This window comes from Pteropus alecto, unplaced genomic scaffold (genome assembly GCF_000325575.1).
Source record: "Pteropus alecto unplaced genomic scaffold, ASM32557v1 scaffold79, whole genome shotgun sequence".
Classification (NCBI taxonomy): Eukaryota; Metazoa; Chordata; class Mammalia; order Chiroptera; family Pteropodidae; genus Pteropus; species Pteropus alecto.
In genome coordinates, this window is record NW_006494612.1 from 721,786 (window position 1) to 732,995 (window position 11,210).

An 11,210-nucleotide genomic window follows, 5' to 3' on the forward strand; every position below is an offset into this window, starting at 1 on the left:
TATGCTGCCAAATTATATGGTTTCCTAATTACTTTAGACATCTTTTAATTAACAATATTAAAAGCTAACATGATTTTAGCACTTACCTCACACCAAGCACTAGTCCACATTTTGAGTGTATGTGTGTGTGTGTAGTAGTAGTAGTAGTAATAGTAGTAGTAGTAGTAGTAGTAGTAGTAGTAGTAGTAGTCACATTTAATCTTCATGAAAACCTTATGAGGTAGGTCATGGTCTTGCTACTATTCTAATCTTATAGAATTAAACACTGAGATACAGGAAGGTTGGGTAACTTGCTAACCATTTCATAGCTTTGATTGATTAAGCCAGACTCCAAACCCAGTCAGTTTGACAATGGCCAAAGTGGCTCTTTTTCAAGCCAACTGAATAGTGAACATTTCTTCCTTCCCCATAGCAACTTGTTGATCAGTGAGATGATGTGGAGTCGCATTTAGACTCCCCTCAGTGGTCGCCTTCTTTTGCTCTTACTCTCCTGCAAGCAATCTTCTGAGCATAACTTTGAATTTCCAGGAATGGTAAGTGTCTAGATTTTTGAAGCAATATTATACTTTCAATAAAATTCTAATAACGTCAGTCTAATTATTATTTGTAAAATGAATACATTAAAATAAATTAAATACTAAACATGATGTGGAGAAATTAAAAAAGGGATAGTCATACGAAATACTTAAACATGTATGTGTATAAATATACATATATACTCACACATGTATATACATATATATACACACATATATTTGTAGATATATAATGGTTAGAAAGAAGTGTGCCACAAATTTAGCTGCATCTTAAAGACATAGTAAAACATAATCAAATACAAGATTCTCAGTCAATAGGATAAACAAAAACAAAGAGTGCTCAGCAGAAAGTTGTGTTTTTATTAAAAAAGAACAATTCCTTTCAGTACCTCAACAACATAATGAAGAACAATGTTCATGGTAGCACATCTACCATAAAAACATTATGCTTTATTCATCTAATTGTCAGTTACTATATAATTTCCAAGTAAATGTTCATTAAATCAATCCCATAAGGAAGAGTAATTCATAGCTGTCAGTTTTCAATTGTGAAATTATAAGCACATAAGTTAAAATTTAAACTATCTTTCAAACACTGTTTCAGTAATATAATTCTTTAACTTTAAATAAGAATTGGTCATTGGAGTATTAGAGGTCTAAAATTTCTGTGCAGAACCTGAGGAGATAGTTTTCATTGTTAACTAGGAGAATATGAAAATGCTTTGACAGTTAACATAGGAGGACTGATGTGTCCTTTTATGCAAATAAACACATGGCTATGATCTTAGTATATGGCTGCTGCTCCATCTCTATGAAATCTGAGAGACAAAATAATGTGAAAAGGGATGAAATATGACTAGAAAATAGTTATTTACCTAATCCAACACAAAAAATTAATATACCTTTTATAAAAGTATAAATATATTTTTCCTAGACATTTTTAAAAACAATGTGCTATGAATTACCATACATGCCAGTACATTTTTGTGTATTAGTTTACTGAATGCAATATAATTTAATAAAATAAAGTTTTGTATATATAAGTCTCTCTTAAGTTTGGTTAGTGAAAATCAATAAAACATTACCTGATCAACAGAGTTTACTATCTAAATTCAGTTTCCTGAGCAGCAAAGTTTAATCTCTGCATTACTGAGATCATACAACATAAGTGACCTTCTAATGAAATCTTTTTGCATGGGGTCTTAGCTGAATAAACTCTGGCTCGTTCCTTTGAAATTTGAATATTTGTTCTAACTTTTTACCTGAAAGTTTGATAAATACAGCCTCTATACACAGCATAGTTAAATACTAATTCATAATGAAATAAGCCTCGCTTCATGTCTAAAGAAAAACTGAAAGAGGGAATGGCTAAAAGAAAAGAGCAAAGTTTAAAGTTATTCGATTCTTTAAAAAGTTAAAAAGACAAATTATAGTCAGTAGAAGTATTTCTAAAATAAATTACAATAAGGAATACACTTCAGAAAATGTGACTATAGTTAGTAAAATTTCAATTCAGTTAATTTTTAATTTTAAAATCTTTAAGTTGAATATATTGCATGAATTATATTCTTTTAGATCCTCATAAAACGTAATCCCTCCTTTTATAAGATTAGCATTTATGGCATAAAGAGTCAAGTGAACAAATAATTTTGACATAATGGAGTAAGTACTATTCTAGAAGTATCCACAGAACATCACTACATACTCATACAAGGGACATACAATCCACCAGGAGAAAGATGGTTTCTGCATTTAGTATAGTAAATAGCAGTCACATAAGGAGAGCCCAAGGCTAGGCTCTAAGAGTGTTCCATCCTCTCATTTTACAAATTAATGAAATGAACAAACATGTAATTTTTTCCCCCAAGTTCATATAGTTAGGGATAAAACCAATTCAAAAACCGAGATTCTCTATCATGTCAGGTGCTTTTTCTTCCCCTCCTTTTAATAATTGAAAATGATTTATTACAATTACATTGTTTTATAAGTAGACTTTTCAGGAATTTTGACTGAAAAGCACTTTTAAAAGTAAAAGTTTATTTAATTCACCTGACCTTTTTGTGATTGATGTAGCCAATTCAGTCACACATCTCAAAAAATTTTGTCTTTGGACAAAATTTAAAAGTTATTTAAGGATTAAACAATTCTCTTATGCAATGTCTCACAAAGTATTTGTGGTGAAGCACCAGCATTATTTTTTTTCTGTATGTCATGGACCAATTCTTTGGTAGAATACAATTAAAAATGAGTTTCTAAGAATCCCACTCCCTCTATGAGTGTGAGGAGCTCTGTGGACTGACTTTCTAGTGAAACTGGTGAAAATTACAATAATAAAAACATTTAAAGTCTCTGAAAATGGCCCTGAAGACATAGAACAAAGAAAAATTTATTCAAAATAATCTAAAAAAGAAAAAGAAAACTTCACTGCAGTCATGTACAGCCAAGAACATAAGGCTCTCTCTCCCCCAAGCTATCCCCTGTCAGAAGCTATTTTCTTTCTCTATCTACCTATTGCTGAGCCTAAATTCTAGGTAAATGTAGTTGAGCGATCAGGACTTCTTTCTTCTGCCTGCCTCCCACTCACAGAACAATGGCTTTATCTTGGGTTCAGCACTATGGACTATATTTGTGCCCTAATTGTCTTTGCCCTAGTCCTTGAGGAAAGAGGTCCACACCCAGAGATGCAAACCAAAAGACGTCAGACTTTTCCCCCTTCTCTGCTAAACGCTTAGCGCCTAAAGCAGAGTTTTCACTCAGGGAGAAGTATATGGTTGTACTGTCCCCTCCCACATCACTAGGGCCCTGGTTCAAAGATTTTGCTCAAGGATGTGTCTTTGTGGTAAACAGATAAGAGTGCTCCAAATATCTCTCAGAAGAACTAATGACCCTCTCCAAAACAGTGGAAGTTGTGGTGAAAGCCAGTTGAGCAAAGATTGATTGATTCATTGGAGATATAGACTAACCTGTAGTCTAATTAATTTGCCAGAGAGATAGAGAGAGAAAGCTCTGAACACTTCTGGGGTCAGAAAAATCCCTAATACTGACCACAGAAACTACCACATCAAAGGAGCTTACATTTGGTTGGATTAATTTCTGAAGGAATTATGCCTCAGGTAATTGTTGAATTGTTGAAGCAGGACAGTATGTCCACTAAAATGGAAATATCTGACAACAGAAACTAACCGGAAGAGCAACAAGAAGTCGGCTTTAATAGATAAAAATTTTTAAATAGCTGTTGTTATAAGAATATTCAAAGAACCAAAAGAAACTAAGTTTAAAGAAGTAAAGGAAGGCATGATGACAATATGTCAAACATAAAATACCAATAAAGAGGTAGAAACAATTTTTAAAATCAAATGAAATTTAAAGAAAGAGTTGAAAAGAAAATTAACTGATCTGAAAAATTCACTGGAGGAACTTAACAATAGATTTGAATTGACAGAAATTAGGTCAAATGATAATTCATGTATATACATATACATATACATATTCACACATATATGCATATAAAGATATTTTTGTTGGAGTTAGTACTATAATAGTATATTCATTAAATTATGATGCAAGCTCCTTAATCTGATTAAATACATGATCGTGAAAACATAATCTTATACAAAATGTGAACTCCAAATTTATTTGTTTACTATGAAATCTTACTTTTGTGAAATCCAGAACTAGTTGAAAAGGCAACACTTCTTTATTTCATCCTTGTTTTAAATCATATACCTGCAAATGGAATAGCAATTAGCTCTATCTGAATATTCATCAAGTTTCAATATAAAATATATTGGCTTGAGGTCTATGAGAATGACATAAATCTATATAACACATCATTTCTCTTATTACAAATAAAAAATAAATATATGGACAAAAAAATAAACTACCCAAAGATATTAAAAAGTAAAAAATAAAAGACATCTTTAAAAAGTAAGTTTTAGATGAGAATCAAAATGTAGAGAAGCAATAGTCTGTGATTAAGTTTCTCATTTTATTTTCTAAGCATTTTTGCTTTAATGGTGTACCTGAACCTCAACAGACCTAACATTTTTCTAGCCAAAGGAACTGGGGAAATTGGCCATGCAGGCTGTAGAATGTGGATAAAACCTGGGAGAAAAAGAGCTGAAGAAGGCCATTTTTAAATTCAATGTAGGAAAGTTTCAGAGAACAGAAAAAAGATATGAACATATGCATAAATCTCAGACTAACATTTAAATTATACTTTTATGGGAAAAACCCAAACCAGAATAGAAAATGATTAGAGGATTTAATTAACAGCAAGAAAAAGTTATGTTCTAAACCAAACTGAGTTTATTGCTTACAACAACAACAACTTTTCCAGGGAATTGAGAGTAATCAATGTATACATAACATATCACTCAAAATATTTAAGAAACAGTTAAAATTACTTGCCATACAAAGTGTCCGGAAAATATGACCCATTCTCAACGAAAAGATTATCAACAGATGTCAACTTCCAGGTGGCAGGGACTTTTGAACTCTCAGAAGGAGACATGAAAGACACTACAATATTGATGATGCATGAAGTAAAGAAAAATGCATTCTAAATAAAACAATAAGAATTCTAATAAGAGAAACAGAAACTCTACAAAATAAAAAATTCAAAATTTAAGAACTAAAAAGTTCAATATCTAGATTTCCAGTTCCAGCTCTGATATTTAAAGGACCTAAAGGTTATTACTTTTATAATCACAACAATAAAAAAGCTGAACACACTGAAAGACAATAACATGTCTTATATTCATTGGAGAATTGACACTGCAGGGTAAACTACCATCTAAAAATCTAGAAAGACAGGCAAAAACAGAAAATTTTAACCAAGAATAGTTCATCTGAAATAGTGGCTACTAGGGATATAAACTGCCAGGAACACTTAAATACAAATGTTGATGAACTGCTGAAGGATGTATATGGACTAGCTTATTAAGAAAATATTTCCTGGAGGACCAGTTTTAGGAAGGACCCACTTTTATAGCTTTTATTTCCAGGAACCAAAACAGATTCTCGAGACTCCTCCACCAAAAAAAAAAAAAAAAACCTTTATGAATGAAATAAGGAACATGTAAAAATATGCCCAGAACATTTTTATTATTATTATTTATTATTATTTATACCTACAGCACCTGGTCTTCCTAGGTGGTCTCCCATCCAAGTACTAACCAGGCCTGATCCTGCTTAACTTCCAAGATCAGATGTTGGGCTTGTTCAGGGTGGCATGGCTGTAGACCATGGACTGTGGCTCCACTGGGGCACAAACCCAGGACCTTCTGCATGTAAAACAGATGTGCTAAATACTACACTATGGAACTACGTCTCAGAATATTTTTTATAACAAAGACTAATTCTCAAGGAAAACTACTTTGCCAGAGCCTTACATATCTATGGCTAATTGTCTTCAAGGGCAATTAGCCAATTCCAGCCTACTCCAGACTTTTTATTTCACTGAAGGAAAGAAAAAGTAAAACAAAACCAACCAAATGAATGAAAAAATCACTAAAAAACTCTTCTGAAGGGCACAGCCAATGAACTCATCATCATTAAAAGACTGATGTTTAATTATAAGATTAGAATGCTTTCCTTCCCTCACGCTTTACCACCAATTCTATGAATCACCAGTATGGCAGATTAAACCTGAAAGATCTAAAAGACCCAGACTATATTTAGGAGTAAGGGCTGAGAAAAATCCAAAGAAAACAGGGGTAAAAAAGAGAGACTACCAGAGGAAACTGAAGCCTCTGGCACCTACAGACATAGCTAACAAAGCCCACCTCCACTCCAGATTAACAAAAGAACTCACACTAAATGCCTAGTTATCTCAGCTCCTACTACCCAATTCATCATGTCCAGTTTTCAACGAGAAAATTACAAGGTATACTCATAGACAAGAAAAATTGTATGAAGAGATTAAGTAAATATCAGACTCAAATACAACAGAGATTTTGGAAGTATCAAACAAGGAATTAAAATAAATATTATTAATATATTGAGGAGTCTAATGTAAAAATTAGACAATATACAAGATCACATGAGTAATGTAATCAGAGGAGAAAACTAAGAATAAAAAGTAAATGCTAGAAATAAAAAAAAAAAAAGAAATACTACCTTTTATTGTCTCATCAGTAGACTAGACTTGGCCAAAGGCGGGGAAAAAAAGAGTAATCTTGAAGATTGTCATTAGAAAGTCCACAAATTAAAATACAGAGTGAAAATAAAAGAGAAAAGAATATCTAAGTATAATAGGTCAATTACAAAAGGTGTAACACATGTAATGGAGAAAAAAGAGAGAAATTAGCAGAAAAAAATATTTGAGATAATAATGACTAAGAAGCTTCTAAATTTAATAAAAAACACCAAACCACATATATAAGAACCTCAGAGAACAATAAGCAGGAAAAATATCAAAAAATACTCACTTAAAAAATTCATATTCAGTCTGCAGTAAACAAACCCAAAGAAGTAATCATAAATGCCGCTAGAGGAAAACAACATTTTACCTAATAAGCAAGTGAAAAGATGCCCCACAACATATGTTATCAGCTAAATACAAATTAAACAATTAGGTACTACTACACATTTATTAGAATGGCCAAAATCCAGAATACTGACAACACTAAATGCTGCTGAGGATGTAGACCAACAAGAACACTCACTCATTACTGGTGAGAATGAAAAATAGTACAGCCTATTTGGAAGATATTTAGACAGTTCTTATAAAACTCAACATATCTTTACCATACAATACAGCAATTGCACTTCTCAGTATTTATCTTAAAAAGTTAAAGAACTTATGTCCACATAAACACCTACAGGTGGATATTTATAGCATCTTTATTGATAATTGTCAATACTTGGAAGCACCAAGATGTTCTTCAGTAGATGAATGGATAAACAGTGGTACATTCAGACATTAGAATATTATTCAGCACTAAAAAGAAATGAGCTATTGAGCAATGAAAAGACATGGAGGAACCTTACATGCATATTACTAAGTGAAAGAAGCTAATACAAAAAGTCTACTTACTGTATGATTCCAACTATAGGACACTTTGGAAAAGACAAAGCTATGGAAACAGTAAACAGACTGGTTTACAGGGTTGAGGTTGGAGTGAAAATTAATAGGCAGAGCACAGAAGATTTTTAGGGTAGTGAAAATATTCTGTATGATACTATAATTGTAGATATTGTCATTATTTGTCCAAATCCATGAAATACACAACACCAAGAGTGAAACTAAGTATATACTTGTGGATATTGTCATTATTTGTCCAAATCCATGGAATACACAACACCAAGAGTGAAACTAAGTATATACTATGGACTTTGAGTGCTTATGATGTGTCAATGTAGGTTCATCTATCATATCAAATATCCTTCTTGGGTGAGAGATGTTAATAATAGGGGAAGCTAAACACATAAGTGGGAACAAGCAGTATATGGGAAATCTCTTTTTTGTTTAATTTTACTATGAATAAAAAACTGCTCTAAAATAGTCATTGATATTTTTTAAATGAATGACTTGCCTAAGGTTGTTGAGGATATAAAAACAAAAATATCAGGAAAAAAAAAAGATTATCACACATCCTACAAAGATTAAAAGATAATAGAATAATATGAACAACTTTAGATTAAAAAATTCAACAACAGAGATATATTAAAAAATATTTAAACTGAGTGAAGGAGAAACATAAAGTCTTAATAATCCCATAGATATTGAATAAGTTGACTTTATTATTTAAAAAAATCATACTTAATAAAACCAAGTCTAGATGATTTTACTGGTGAATTACATTGAATATTAAAAAAAGAGAAATAATAGAAATGTTGTACAAATATTTTCAGAAAATAGATATAGAGTTAGTGTTTAATTCATTTTAGAAGTCATCTTAAAACATATCAAACTGACAAAGAAAAAATAAGTCTGCAGACCAATATTACTGAAGAATAGAAAAACAAAATCTTTTAACATAATGTTACAAAATCCAAAAAATATATAAAAGAATGATTCATTATAACTAAGTATGATTTATGACAGAAATGCAAGTTCATTTTAACATTCGAAATTTTATGAATGTAATTGACCATATTAACTCCTAAACAAGAAAATATAAATGATCGTTTAAAAGAGGCATAAAAAATTTTAACACAGTTTGACTCTCAGAAAACTAGTTATAGTAGGAAACTCAGTCAAACTGATAAAGTCTAGTTGTAAAAAACTTATACTCAACATCATAGATAATGATAAAAAGACTACTTACAAGAAATGCTTAAGGGAGTCCTTCAAATGGAAATGAAAACATGCTCAACAACAATACAAAAGGATATAAAGTAAAACTCCCCATGAAGGTAAATAAATAGAGAAACATAGAATAATGTATCACTGTAATGATGGAACATAAATTACTTTAATATAAACTTTTTAAAAGATAAAAATTTGTTAATGGATACACGAAAGGAAATAAACTCTTGACTATAAGAATATAAAGTTTATTGGGTATAAATGTAAGTTTTGTATCTGATTGTAGTTAATTTGGTAACAACTTAAAATAGACAGTTATAATGATAAGATACTTGATTCAAGTCTCAAGGTAATGACAAAGTAAAAACATATAATAGATACATAAAAGATAAAGACAAAATATCAAAGCAAACTTCTACTCTAAAGTCATTAAATAACAGAGCAAGAGTAAGAAAGAGCAGATCAAAACAACTGCAAAACAAACAAAAAGGCAATAGTAAGTCCTCTCCTATTAAAAATTACTTTGAATATAGCTAAAGTCCCTAAACAAAATGTATAGAGTGATTGAGTTGATTGAAAAAAAGTACTTTCAAACTGTCTACAAGAGACTCACTTTATATTTAAAAAAATATAAAGTGAAGGGTGGAAAAAAGTGAAAGTGAAGGGTGGAGAAAAGATATTCCATGCAAATGGTAACCAAAAGAAAGCAGGGGTAGCTCTACTTATATCGGACAAGATATGCTAAGTCCAAAACTGTCTTTAGCAACAAAGATTATTATATAATGATAAAGATCCAATTCAATAGGAAGATATAACAATTATAAATATTCAGTCAATATTTGTACGCTCAAATATATATAGCAAACATTGACAGATTTGAGAGGAAAAATGAACAGCAATATAATAATAGGAGACTACAGTATCCCACTTTTAATAATGAAAAAAAACTATACATAAAATTTATAAGAGATGGCCTACTTGAACATTACAGAACAGATGGAACTGACAGACGTATACAGAACAAAGCTGAAGACATCACATTTCCTGACAAAACTACAGTAATCAAAACAGTATGGTACTGCTATAAAAATAGACATAGTCCAATGGAGCAGGGAATTTAGAAAATAGACCATGAATCTACAGTAAACTGATCTTTGACAAGGGTGCCAAGAGCACACAACGTAGGAAGGATAGTCTCTTCAACAAATGGTGCTGGGAAAACTAGAAATACACATGCAGGAGAATGGTATTGGACTCCTATCTCACACCATATACGAAAGTCAACTCAAAATGGATTGAACACGTAAATCTAAGTCCTGAAACCATAAAAATGTGAGGACAAAACATAATGGAAAATCTTCCTGACATTTGTATGGGGAATGATTTTTTTGGATATGACCCCAAAAGCACAAGTATCAAAAGCAAAAATCAATAAGTCAAACTATATCACACCAAAAAGCTTCTGCACAAAAAAAGAAAAAAAAAGCAGAGTGAAAAGGCAAGCTATCAGATTGGAGAAATACTTGCTAACTACATGTCTGATAAGAGGTTAATATCCATAATAAATGAGGAATTTGTACAATTCTATAGCCAAAAAAAAAAAAAATCAAATAACCTGATTAAGAAATGGGCAAAGGACTAGAATACACATTTTTTAAAAGAAAACATACAAATGGCCTGCAGGTATAGAAACAGTGCTCAACAGTACTAATTATCAAGAGTTTAGCTAACCTATTCCATGGTATTACTGCTTTGGCATCCTTTTTTTCTGTCGTCCAAGCACCCTACAGTGACCTTAAACTGACAGCAACCCCTTTGTACCAGTGCATGACCTAGATGACAGCCCACAGAGTTATAAGCTAATATTAGTTCCTGATATGACTTCCCTAATAGCCCTTGTGAACAAAAATTTCTCCTTCCTCCCTGCATCTTCCCCTATGCAACGCTTAGATAAAACACCTGTGTGATTTCTCAAAATTCTACTCTTTTGGTTTGTTTTGGCCAATCTGTCAGTAGCCTGAGAATCCTAAGAAAACATTTCAGTTCAAACCCTAACAAAGGCATGTGTTTGAAGCCTTACCTCTCGCTGTCTGTACTCTGCCTTGACCTTCCTGTGTGGCCCCTTGAGGCCTCTGGATATTTCCTCCAGGAATTGCAATAAATGTCTCTATTTCAATTCTTCTGTGGTGTGTTGTTAAACCGTGGCTCAACCTGCACCCTGTGTTCCATTTAATGTGTTAACAAATTCATAATACTAAACATTAGGAAGATGCAAATTAAAACTACAATGAGATTTTAGCCCACATCTATTAGAATGGCTATTATCAAAAGACAAAAGATAGCAACTATTGGTAAGAATGTGAGAAAAGGAACTCTTATACACTTTAGGTGGGAATCTAATTGGTACAAGCTTTATGGAA

General features: G+C 31.7%; 1 pseudogene; it reads right to left on the reverse strand.

Annotated features, from left to right (window-relative positions):
• Window positions 1-5,665: 5,665 nt before the first annotated feature.
• On the reverse strand, window positions 5,666-5,781 carry LOC112474362 (annotated as a pseudogene).
• Window positions 5,782-11,210: the final 5,429 nt, after the last annotated feature.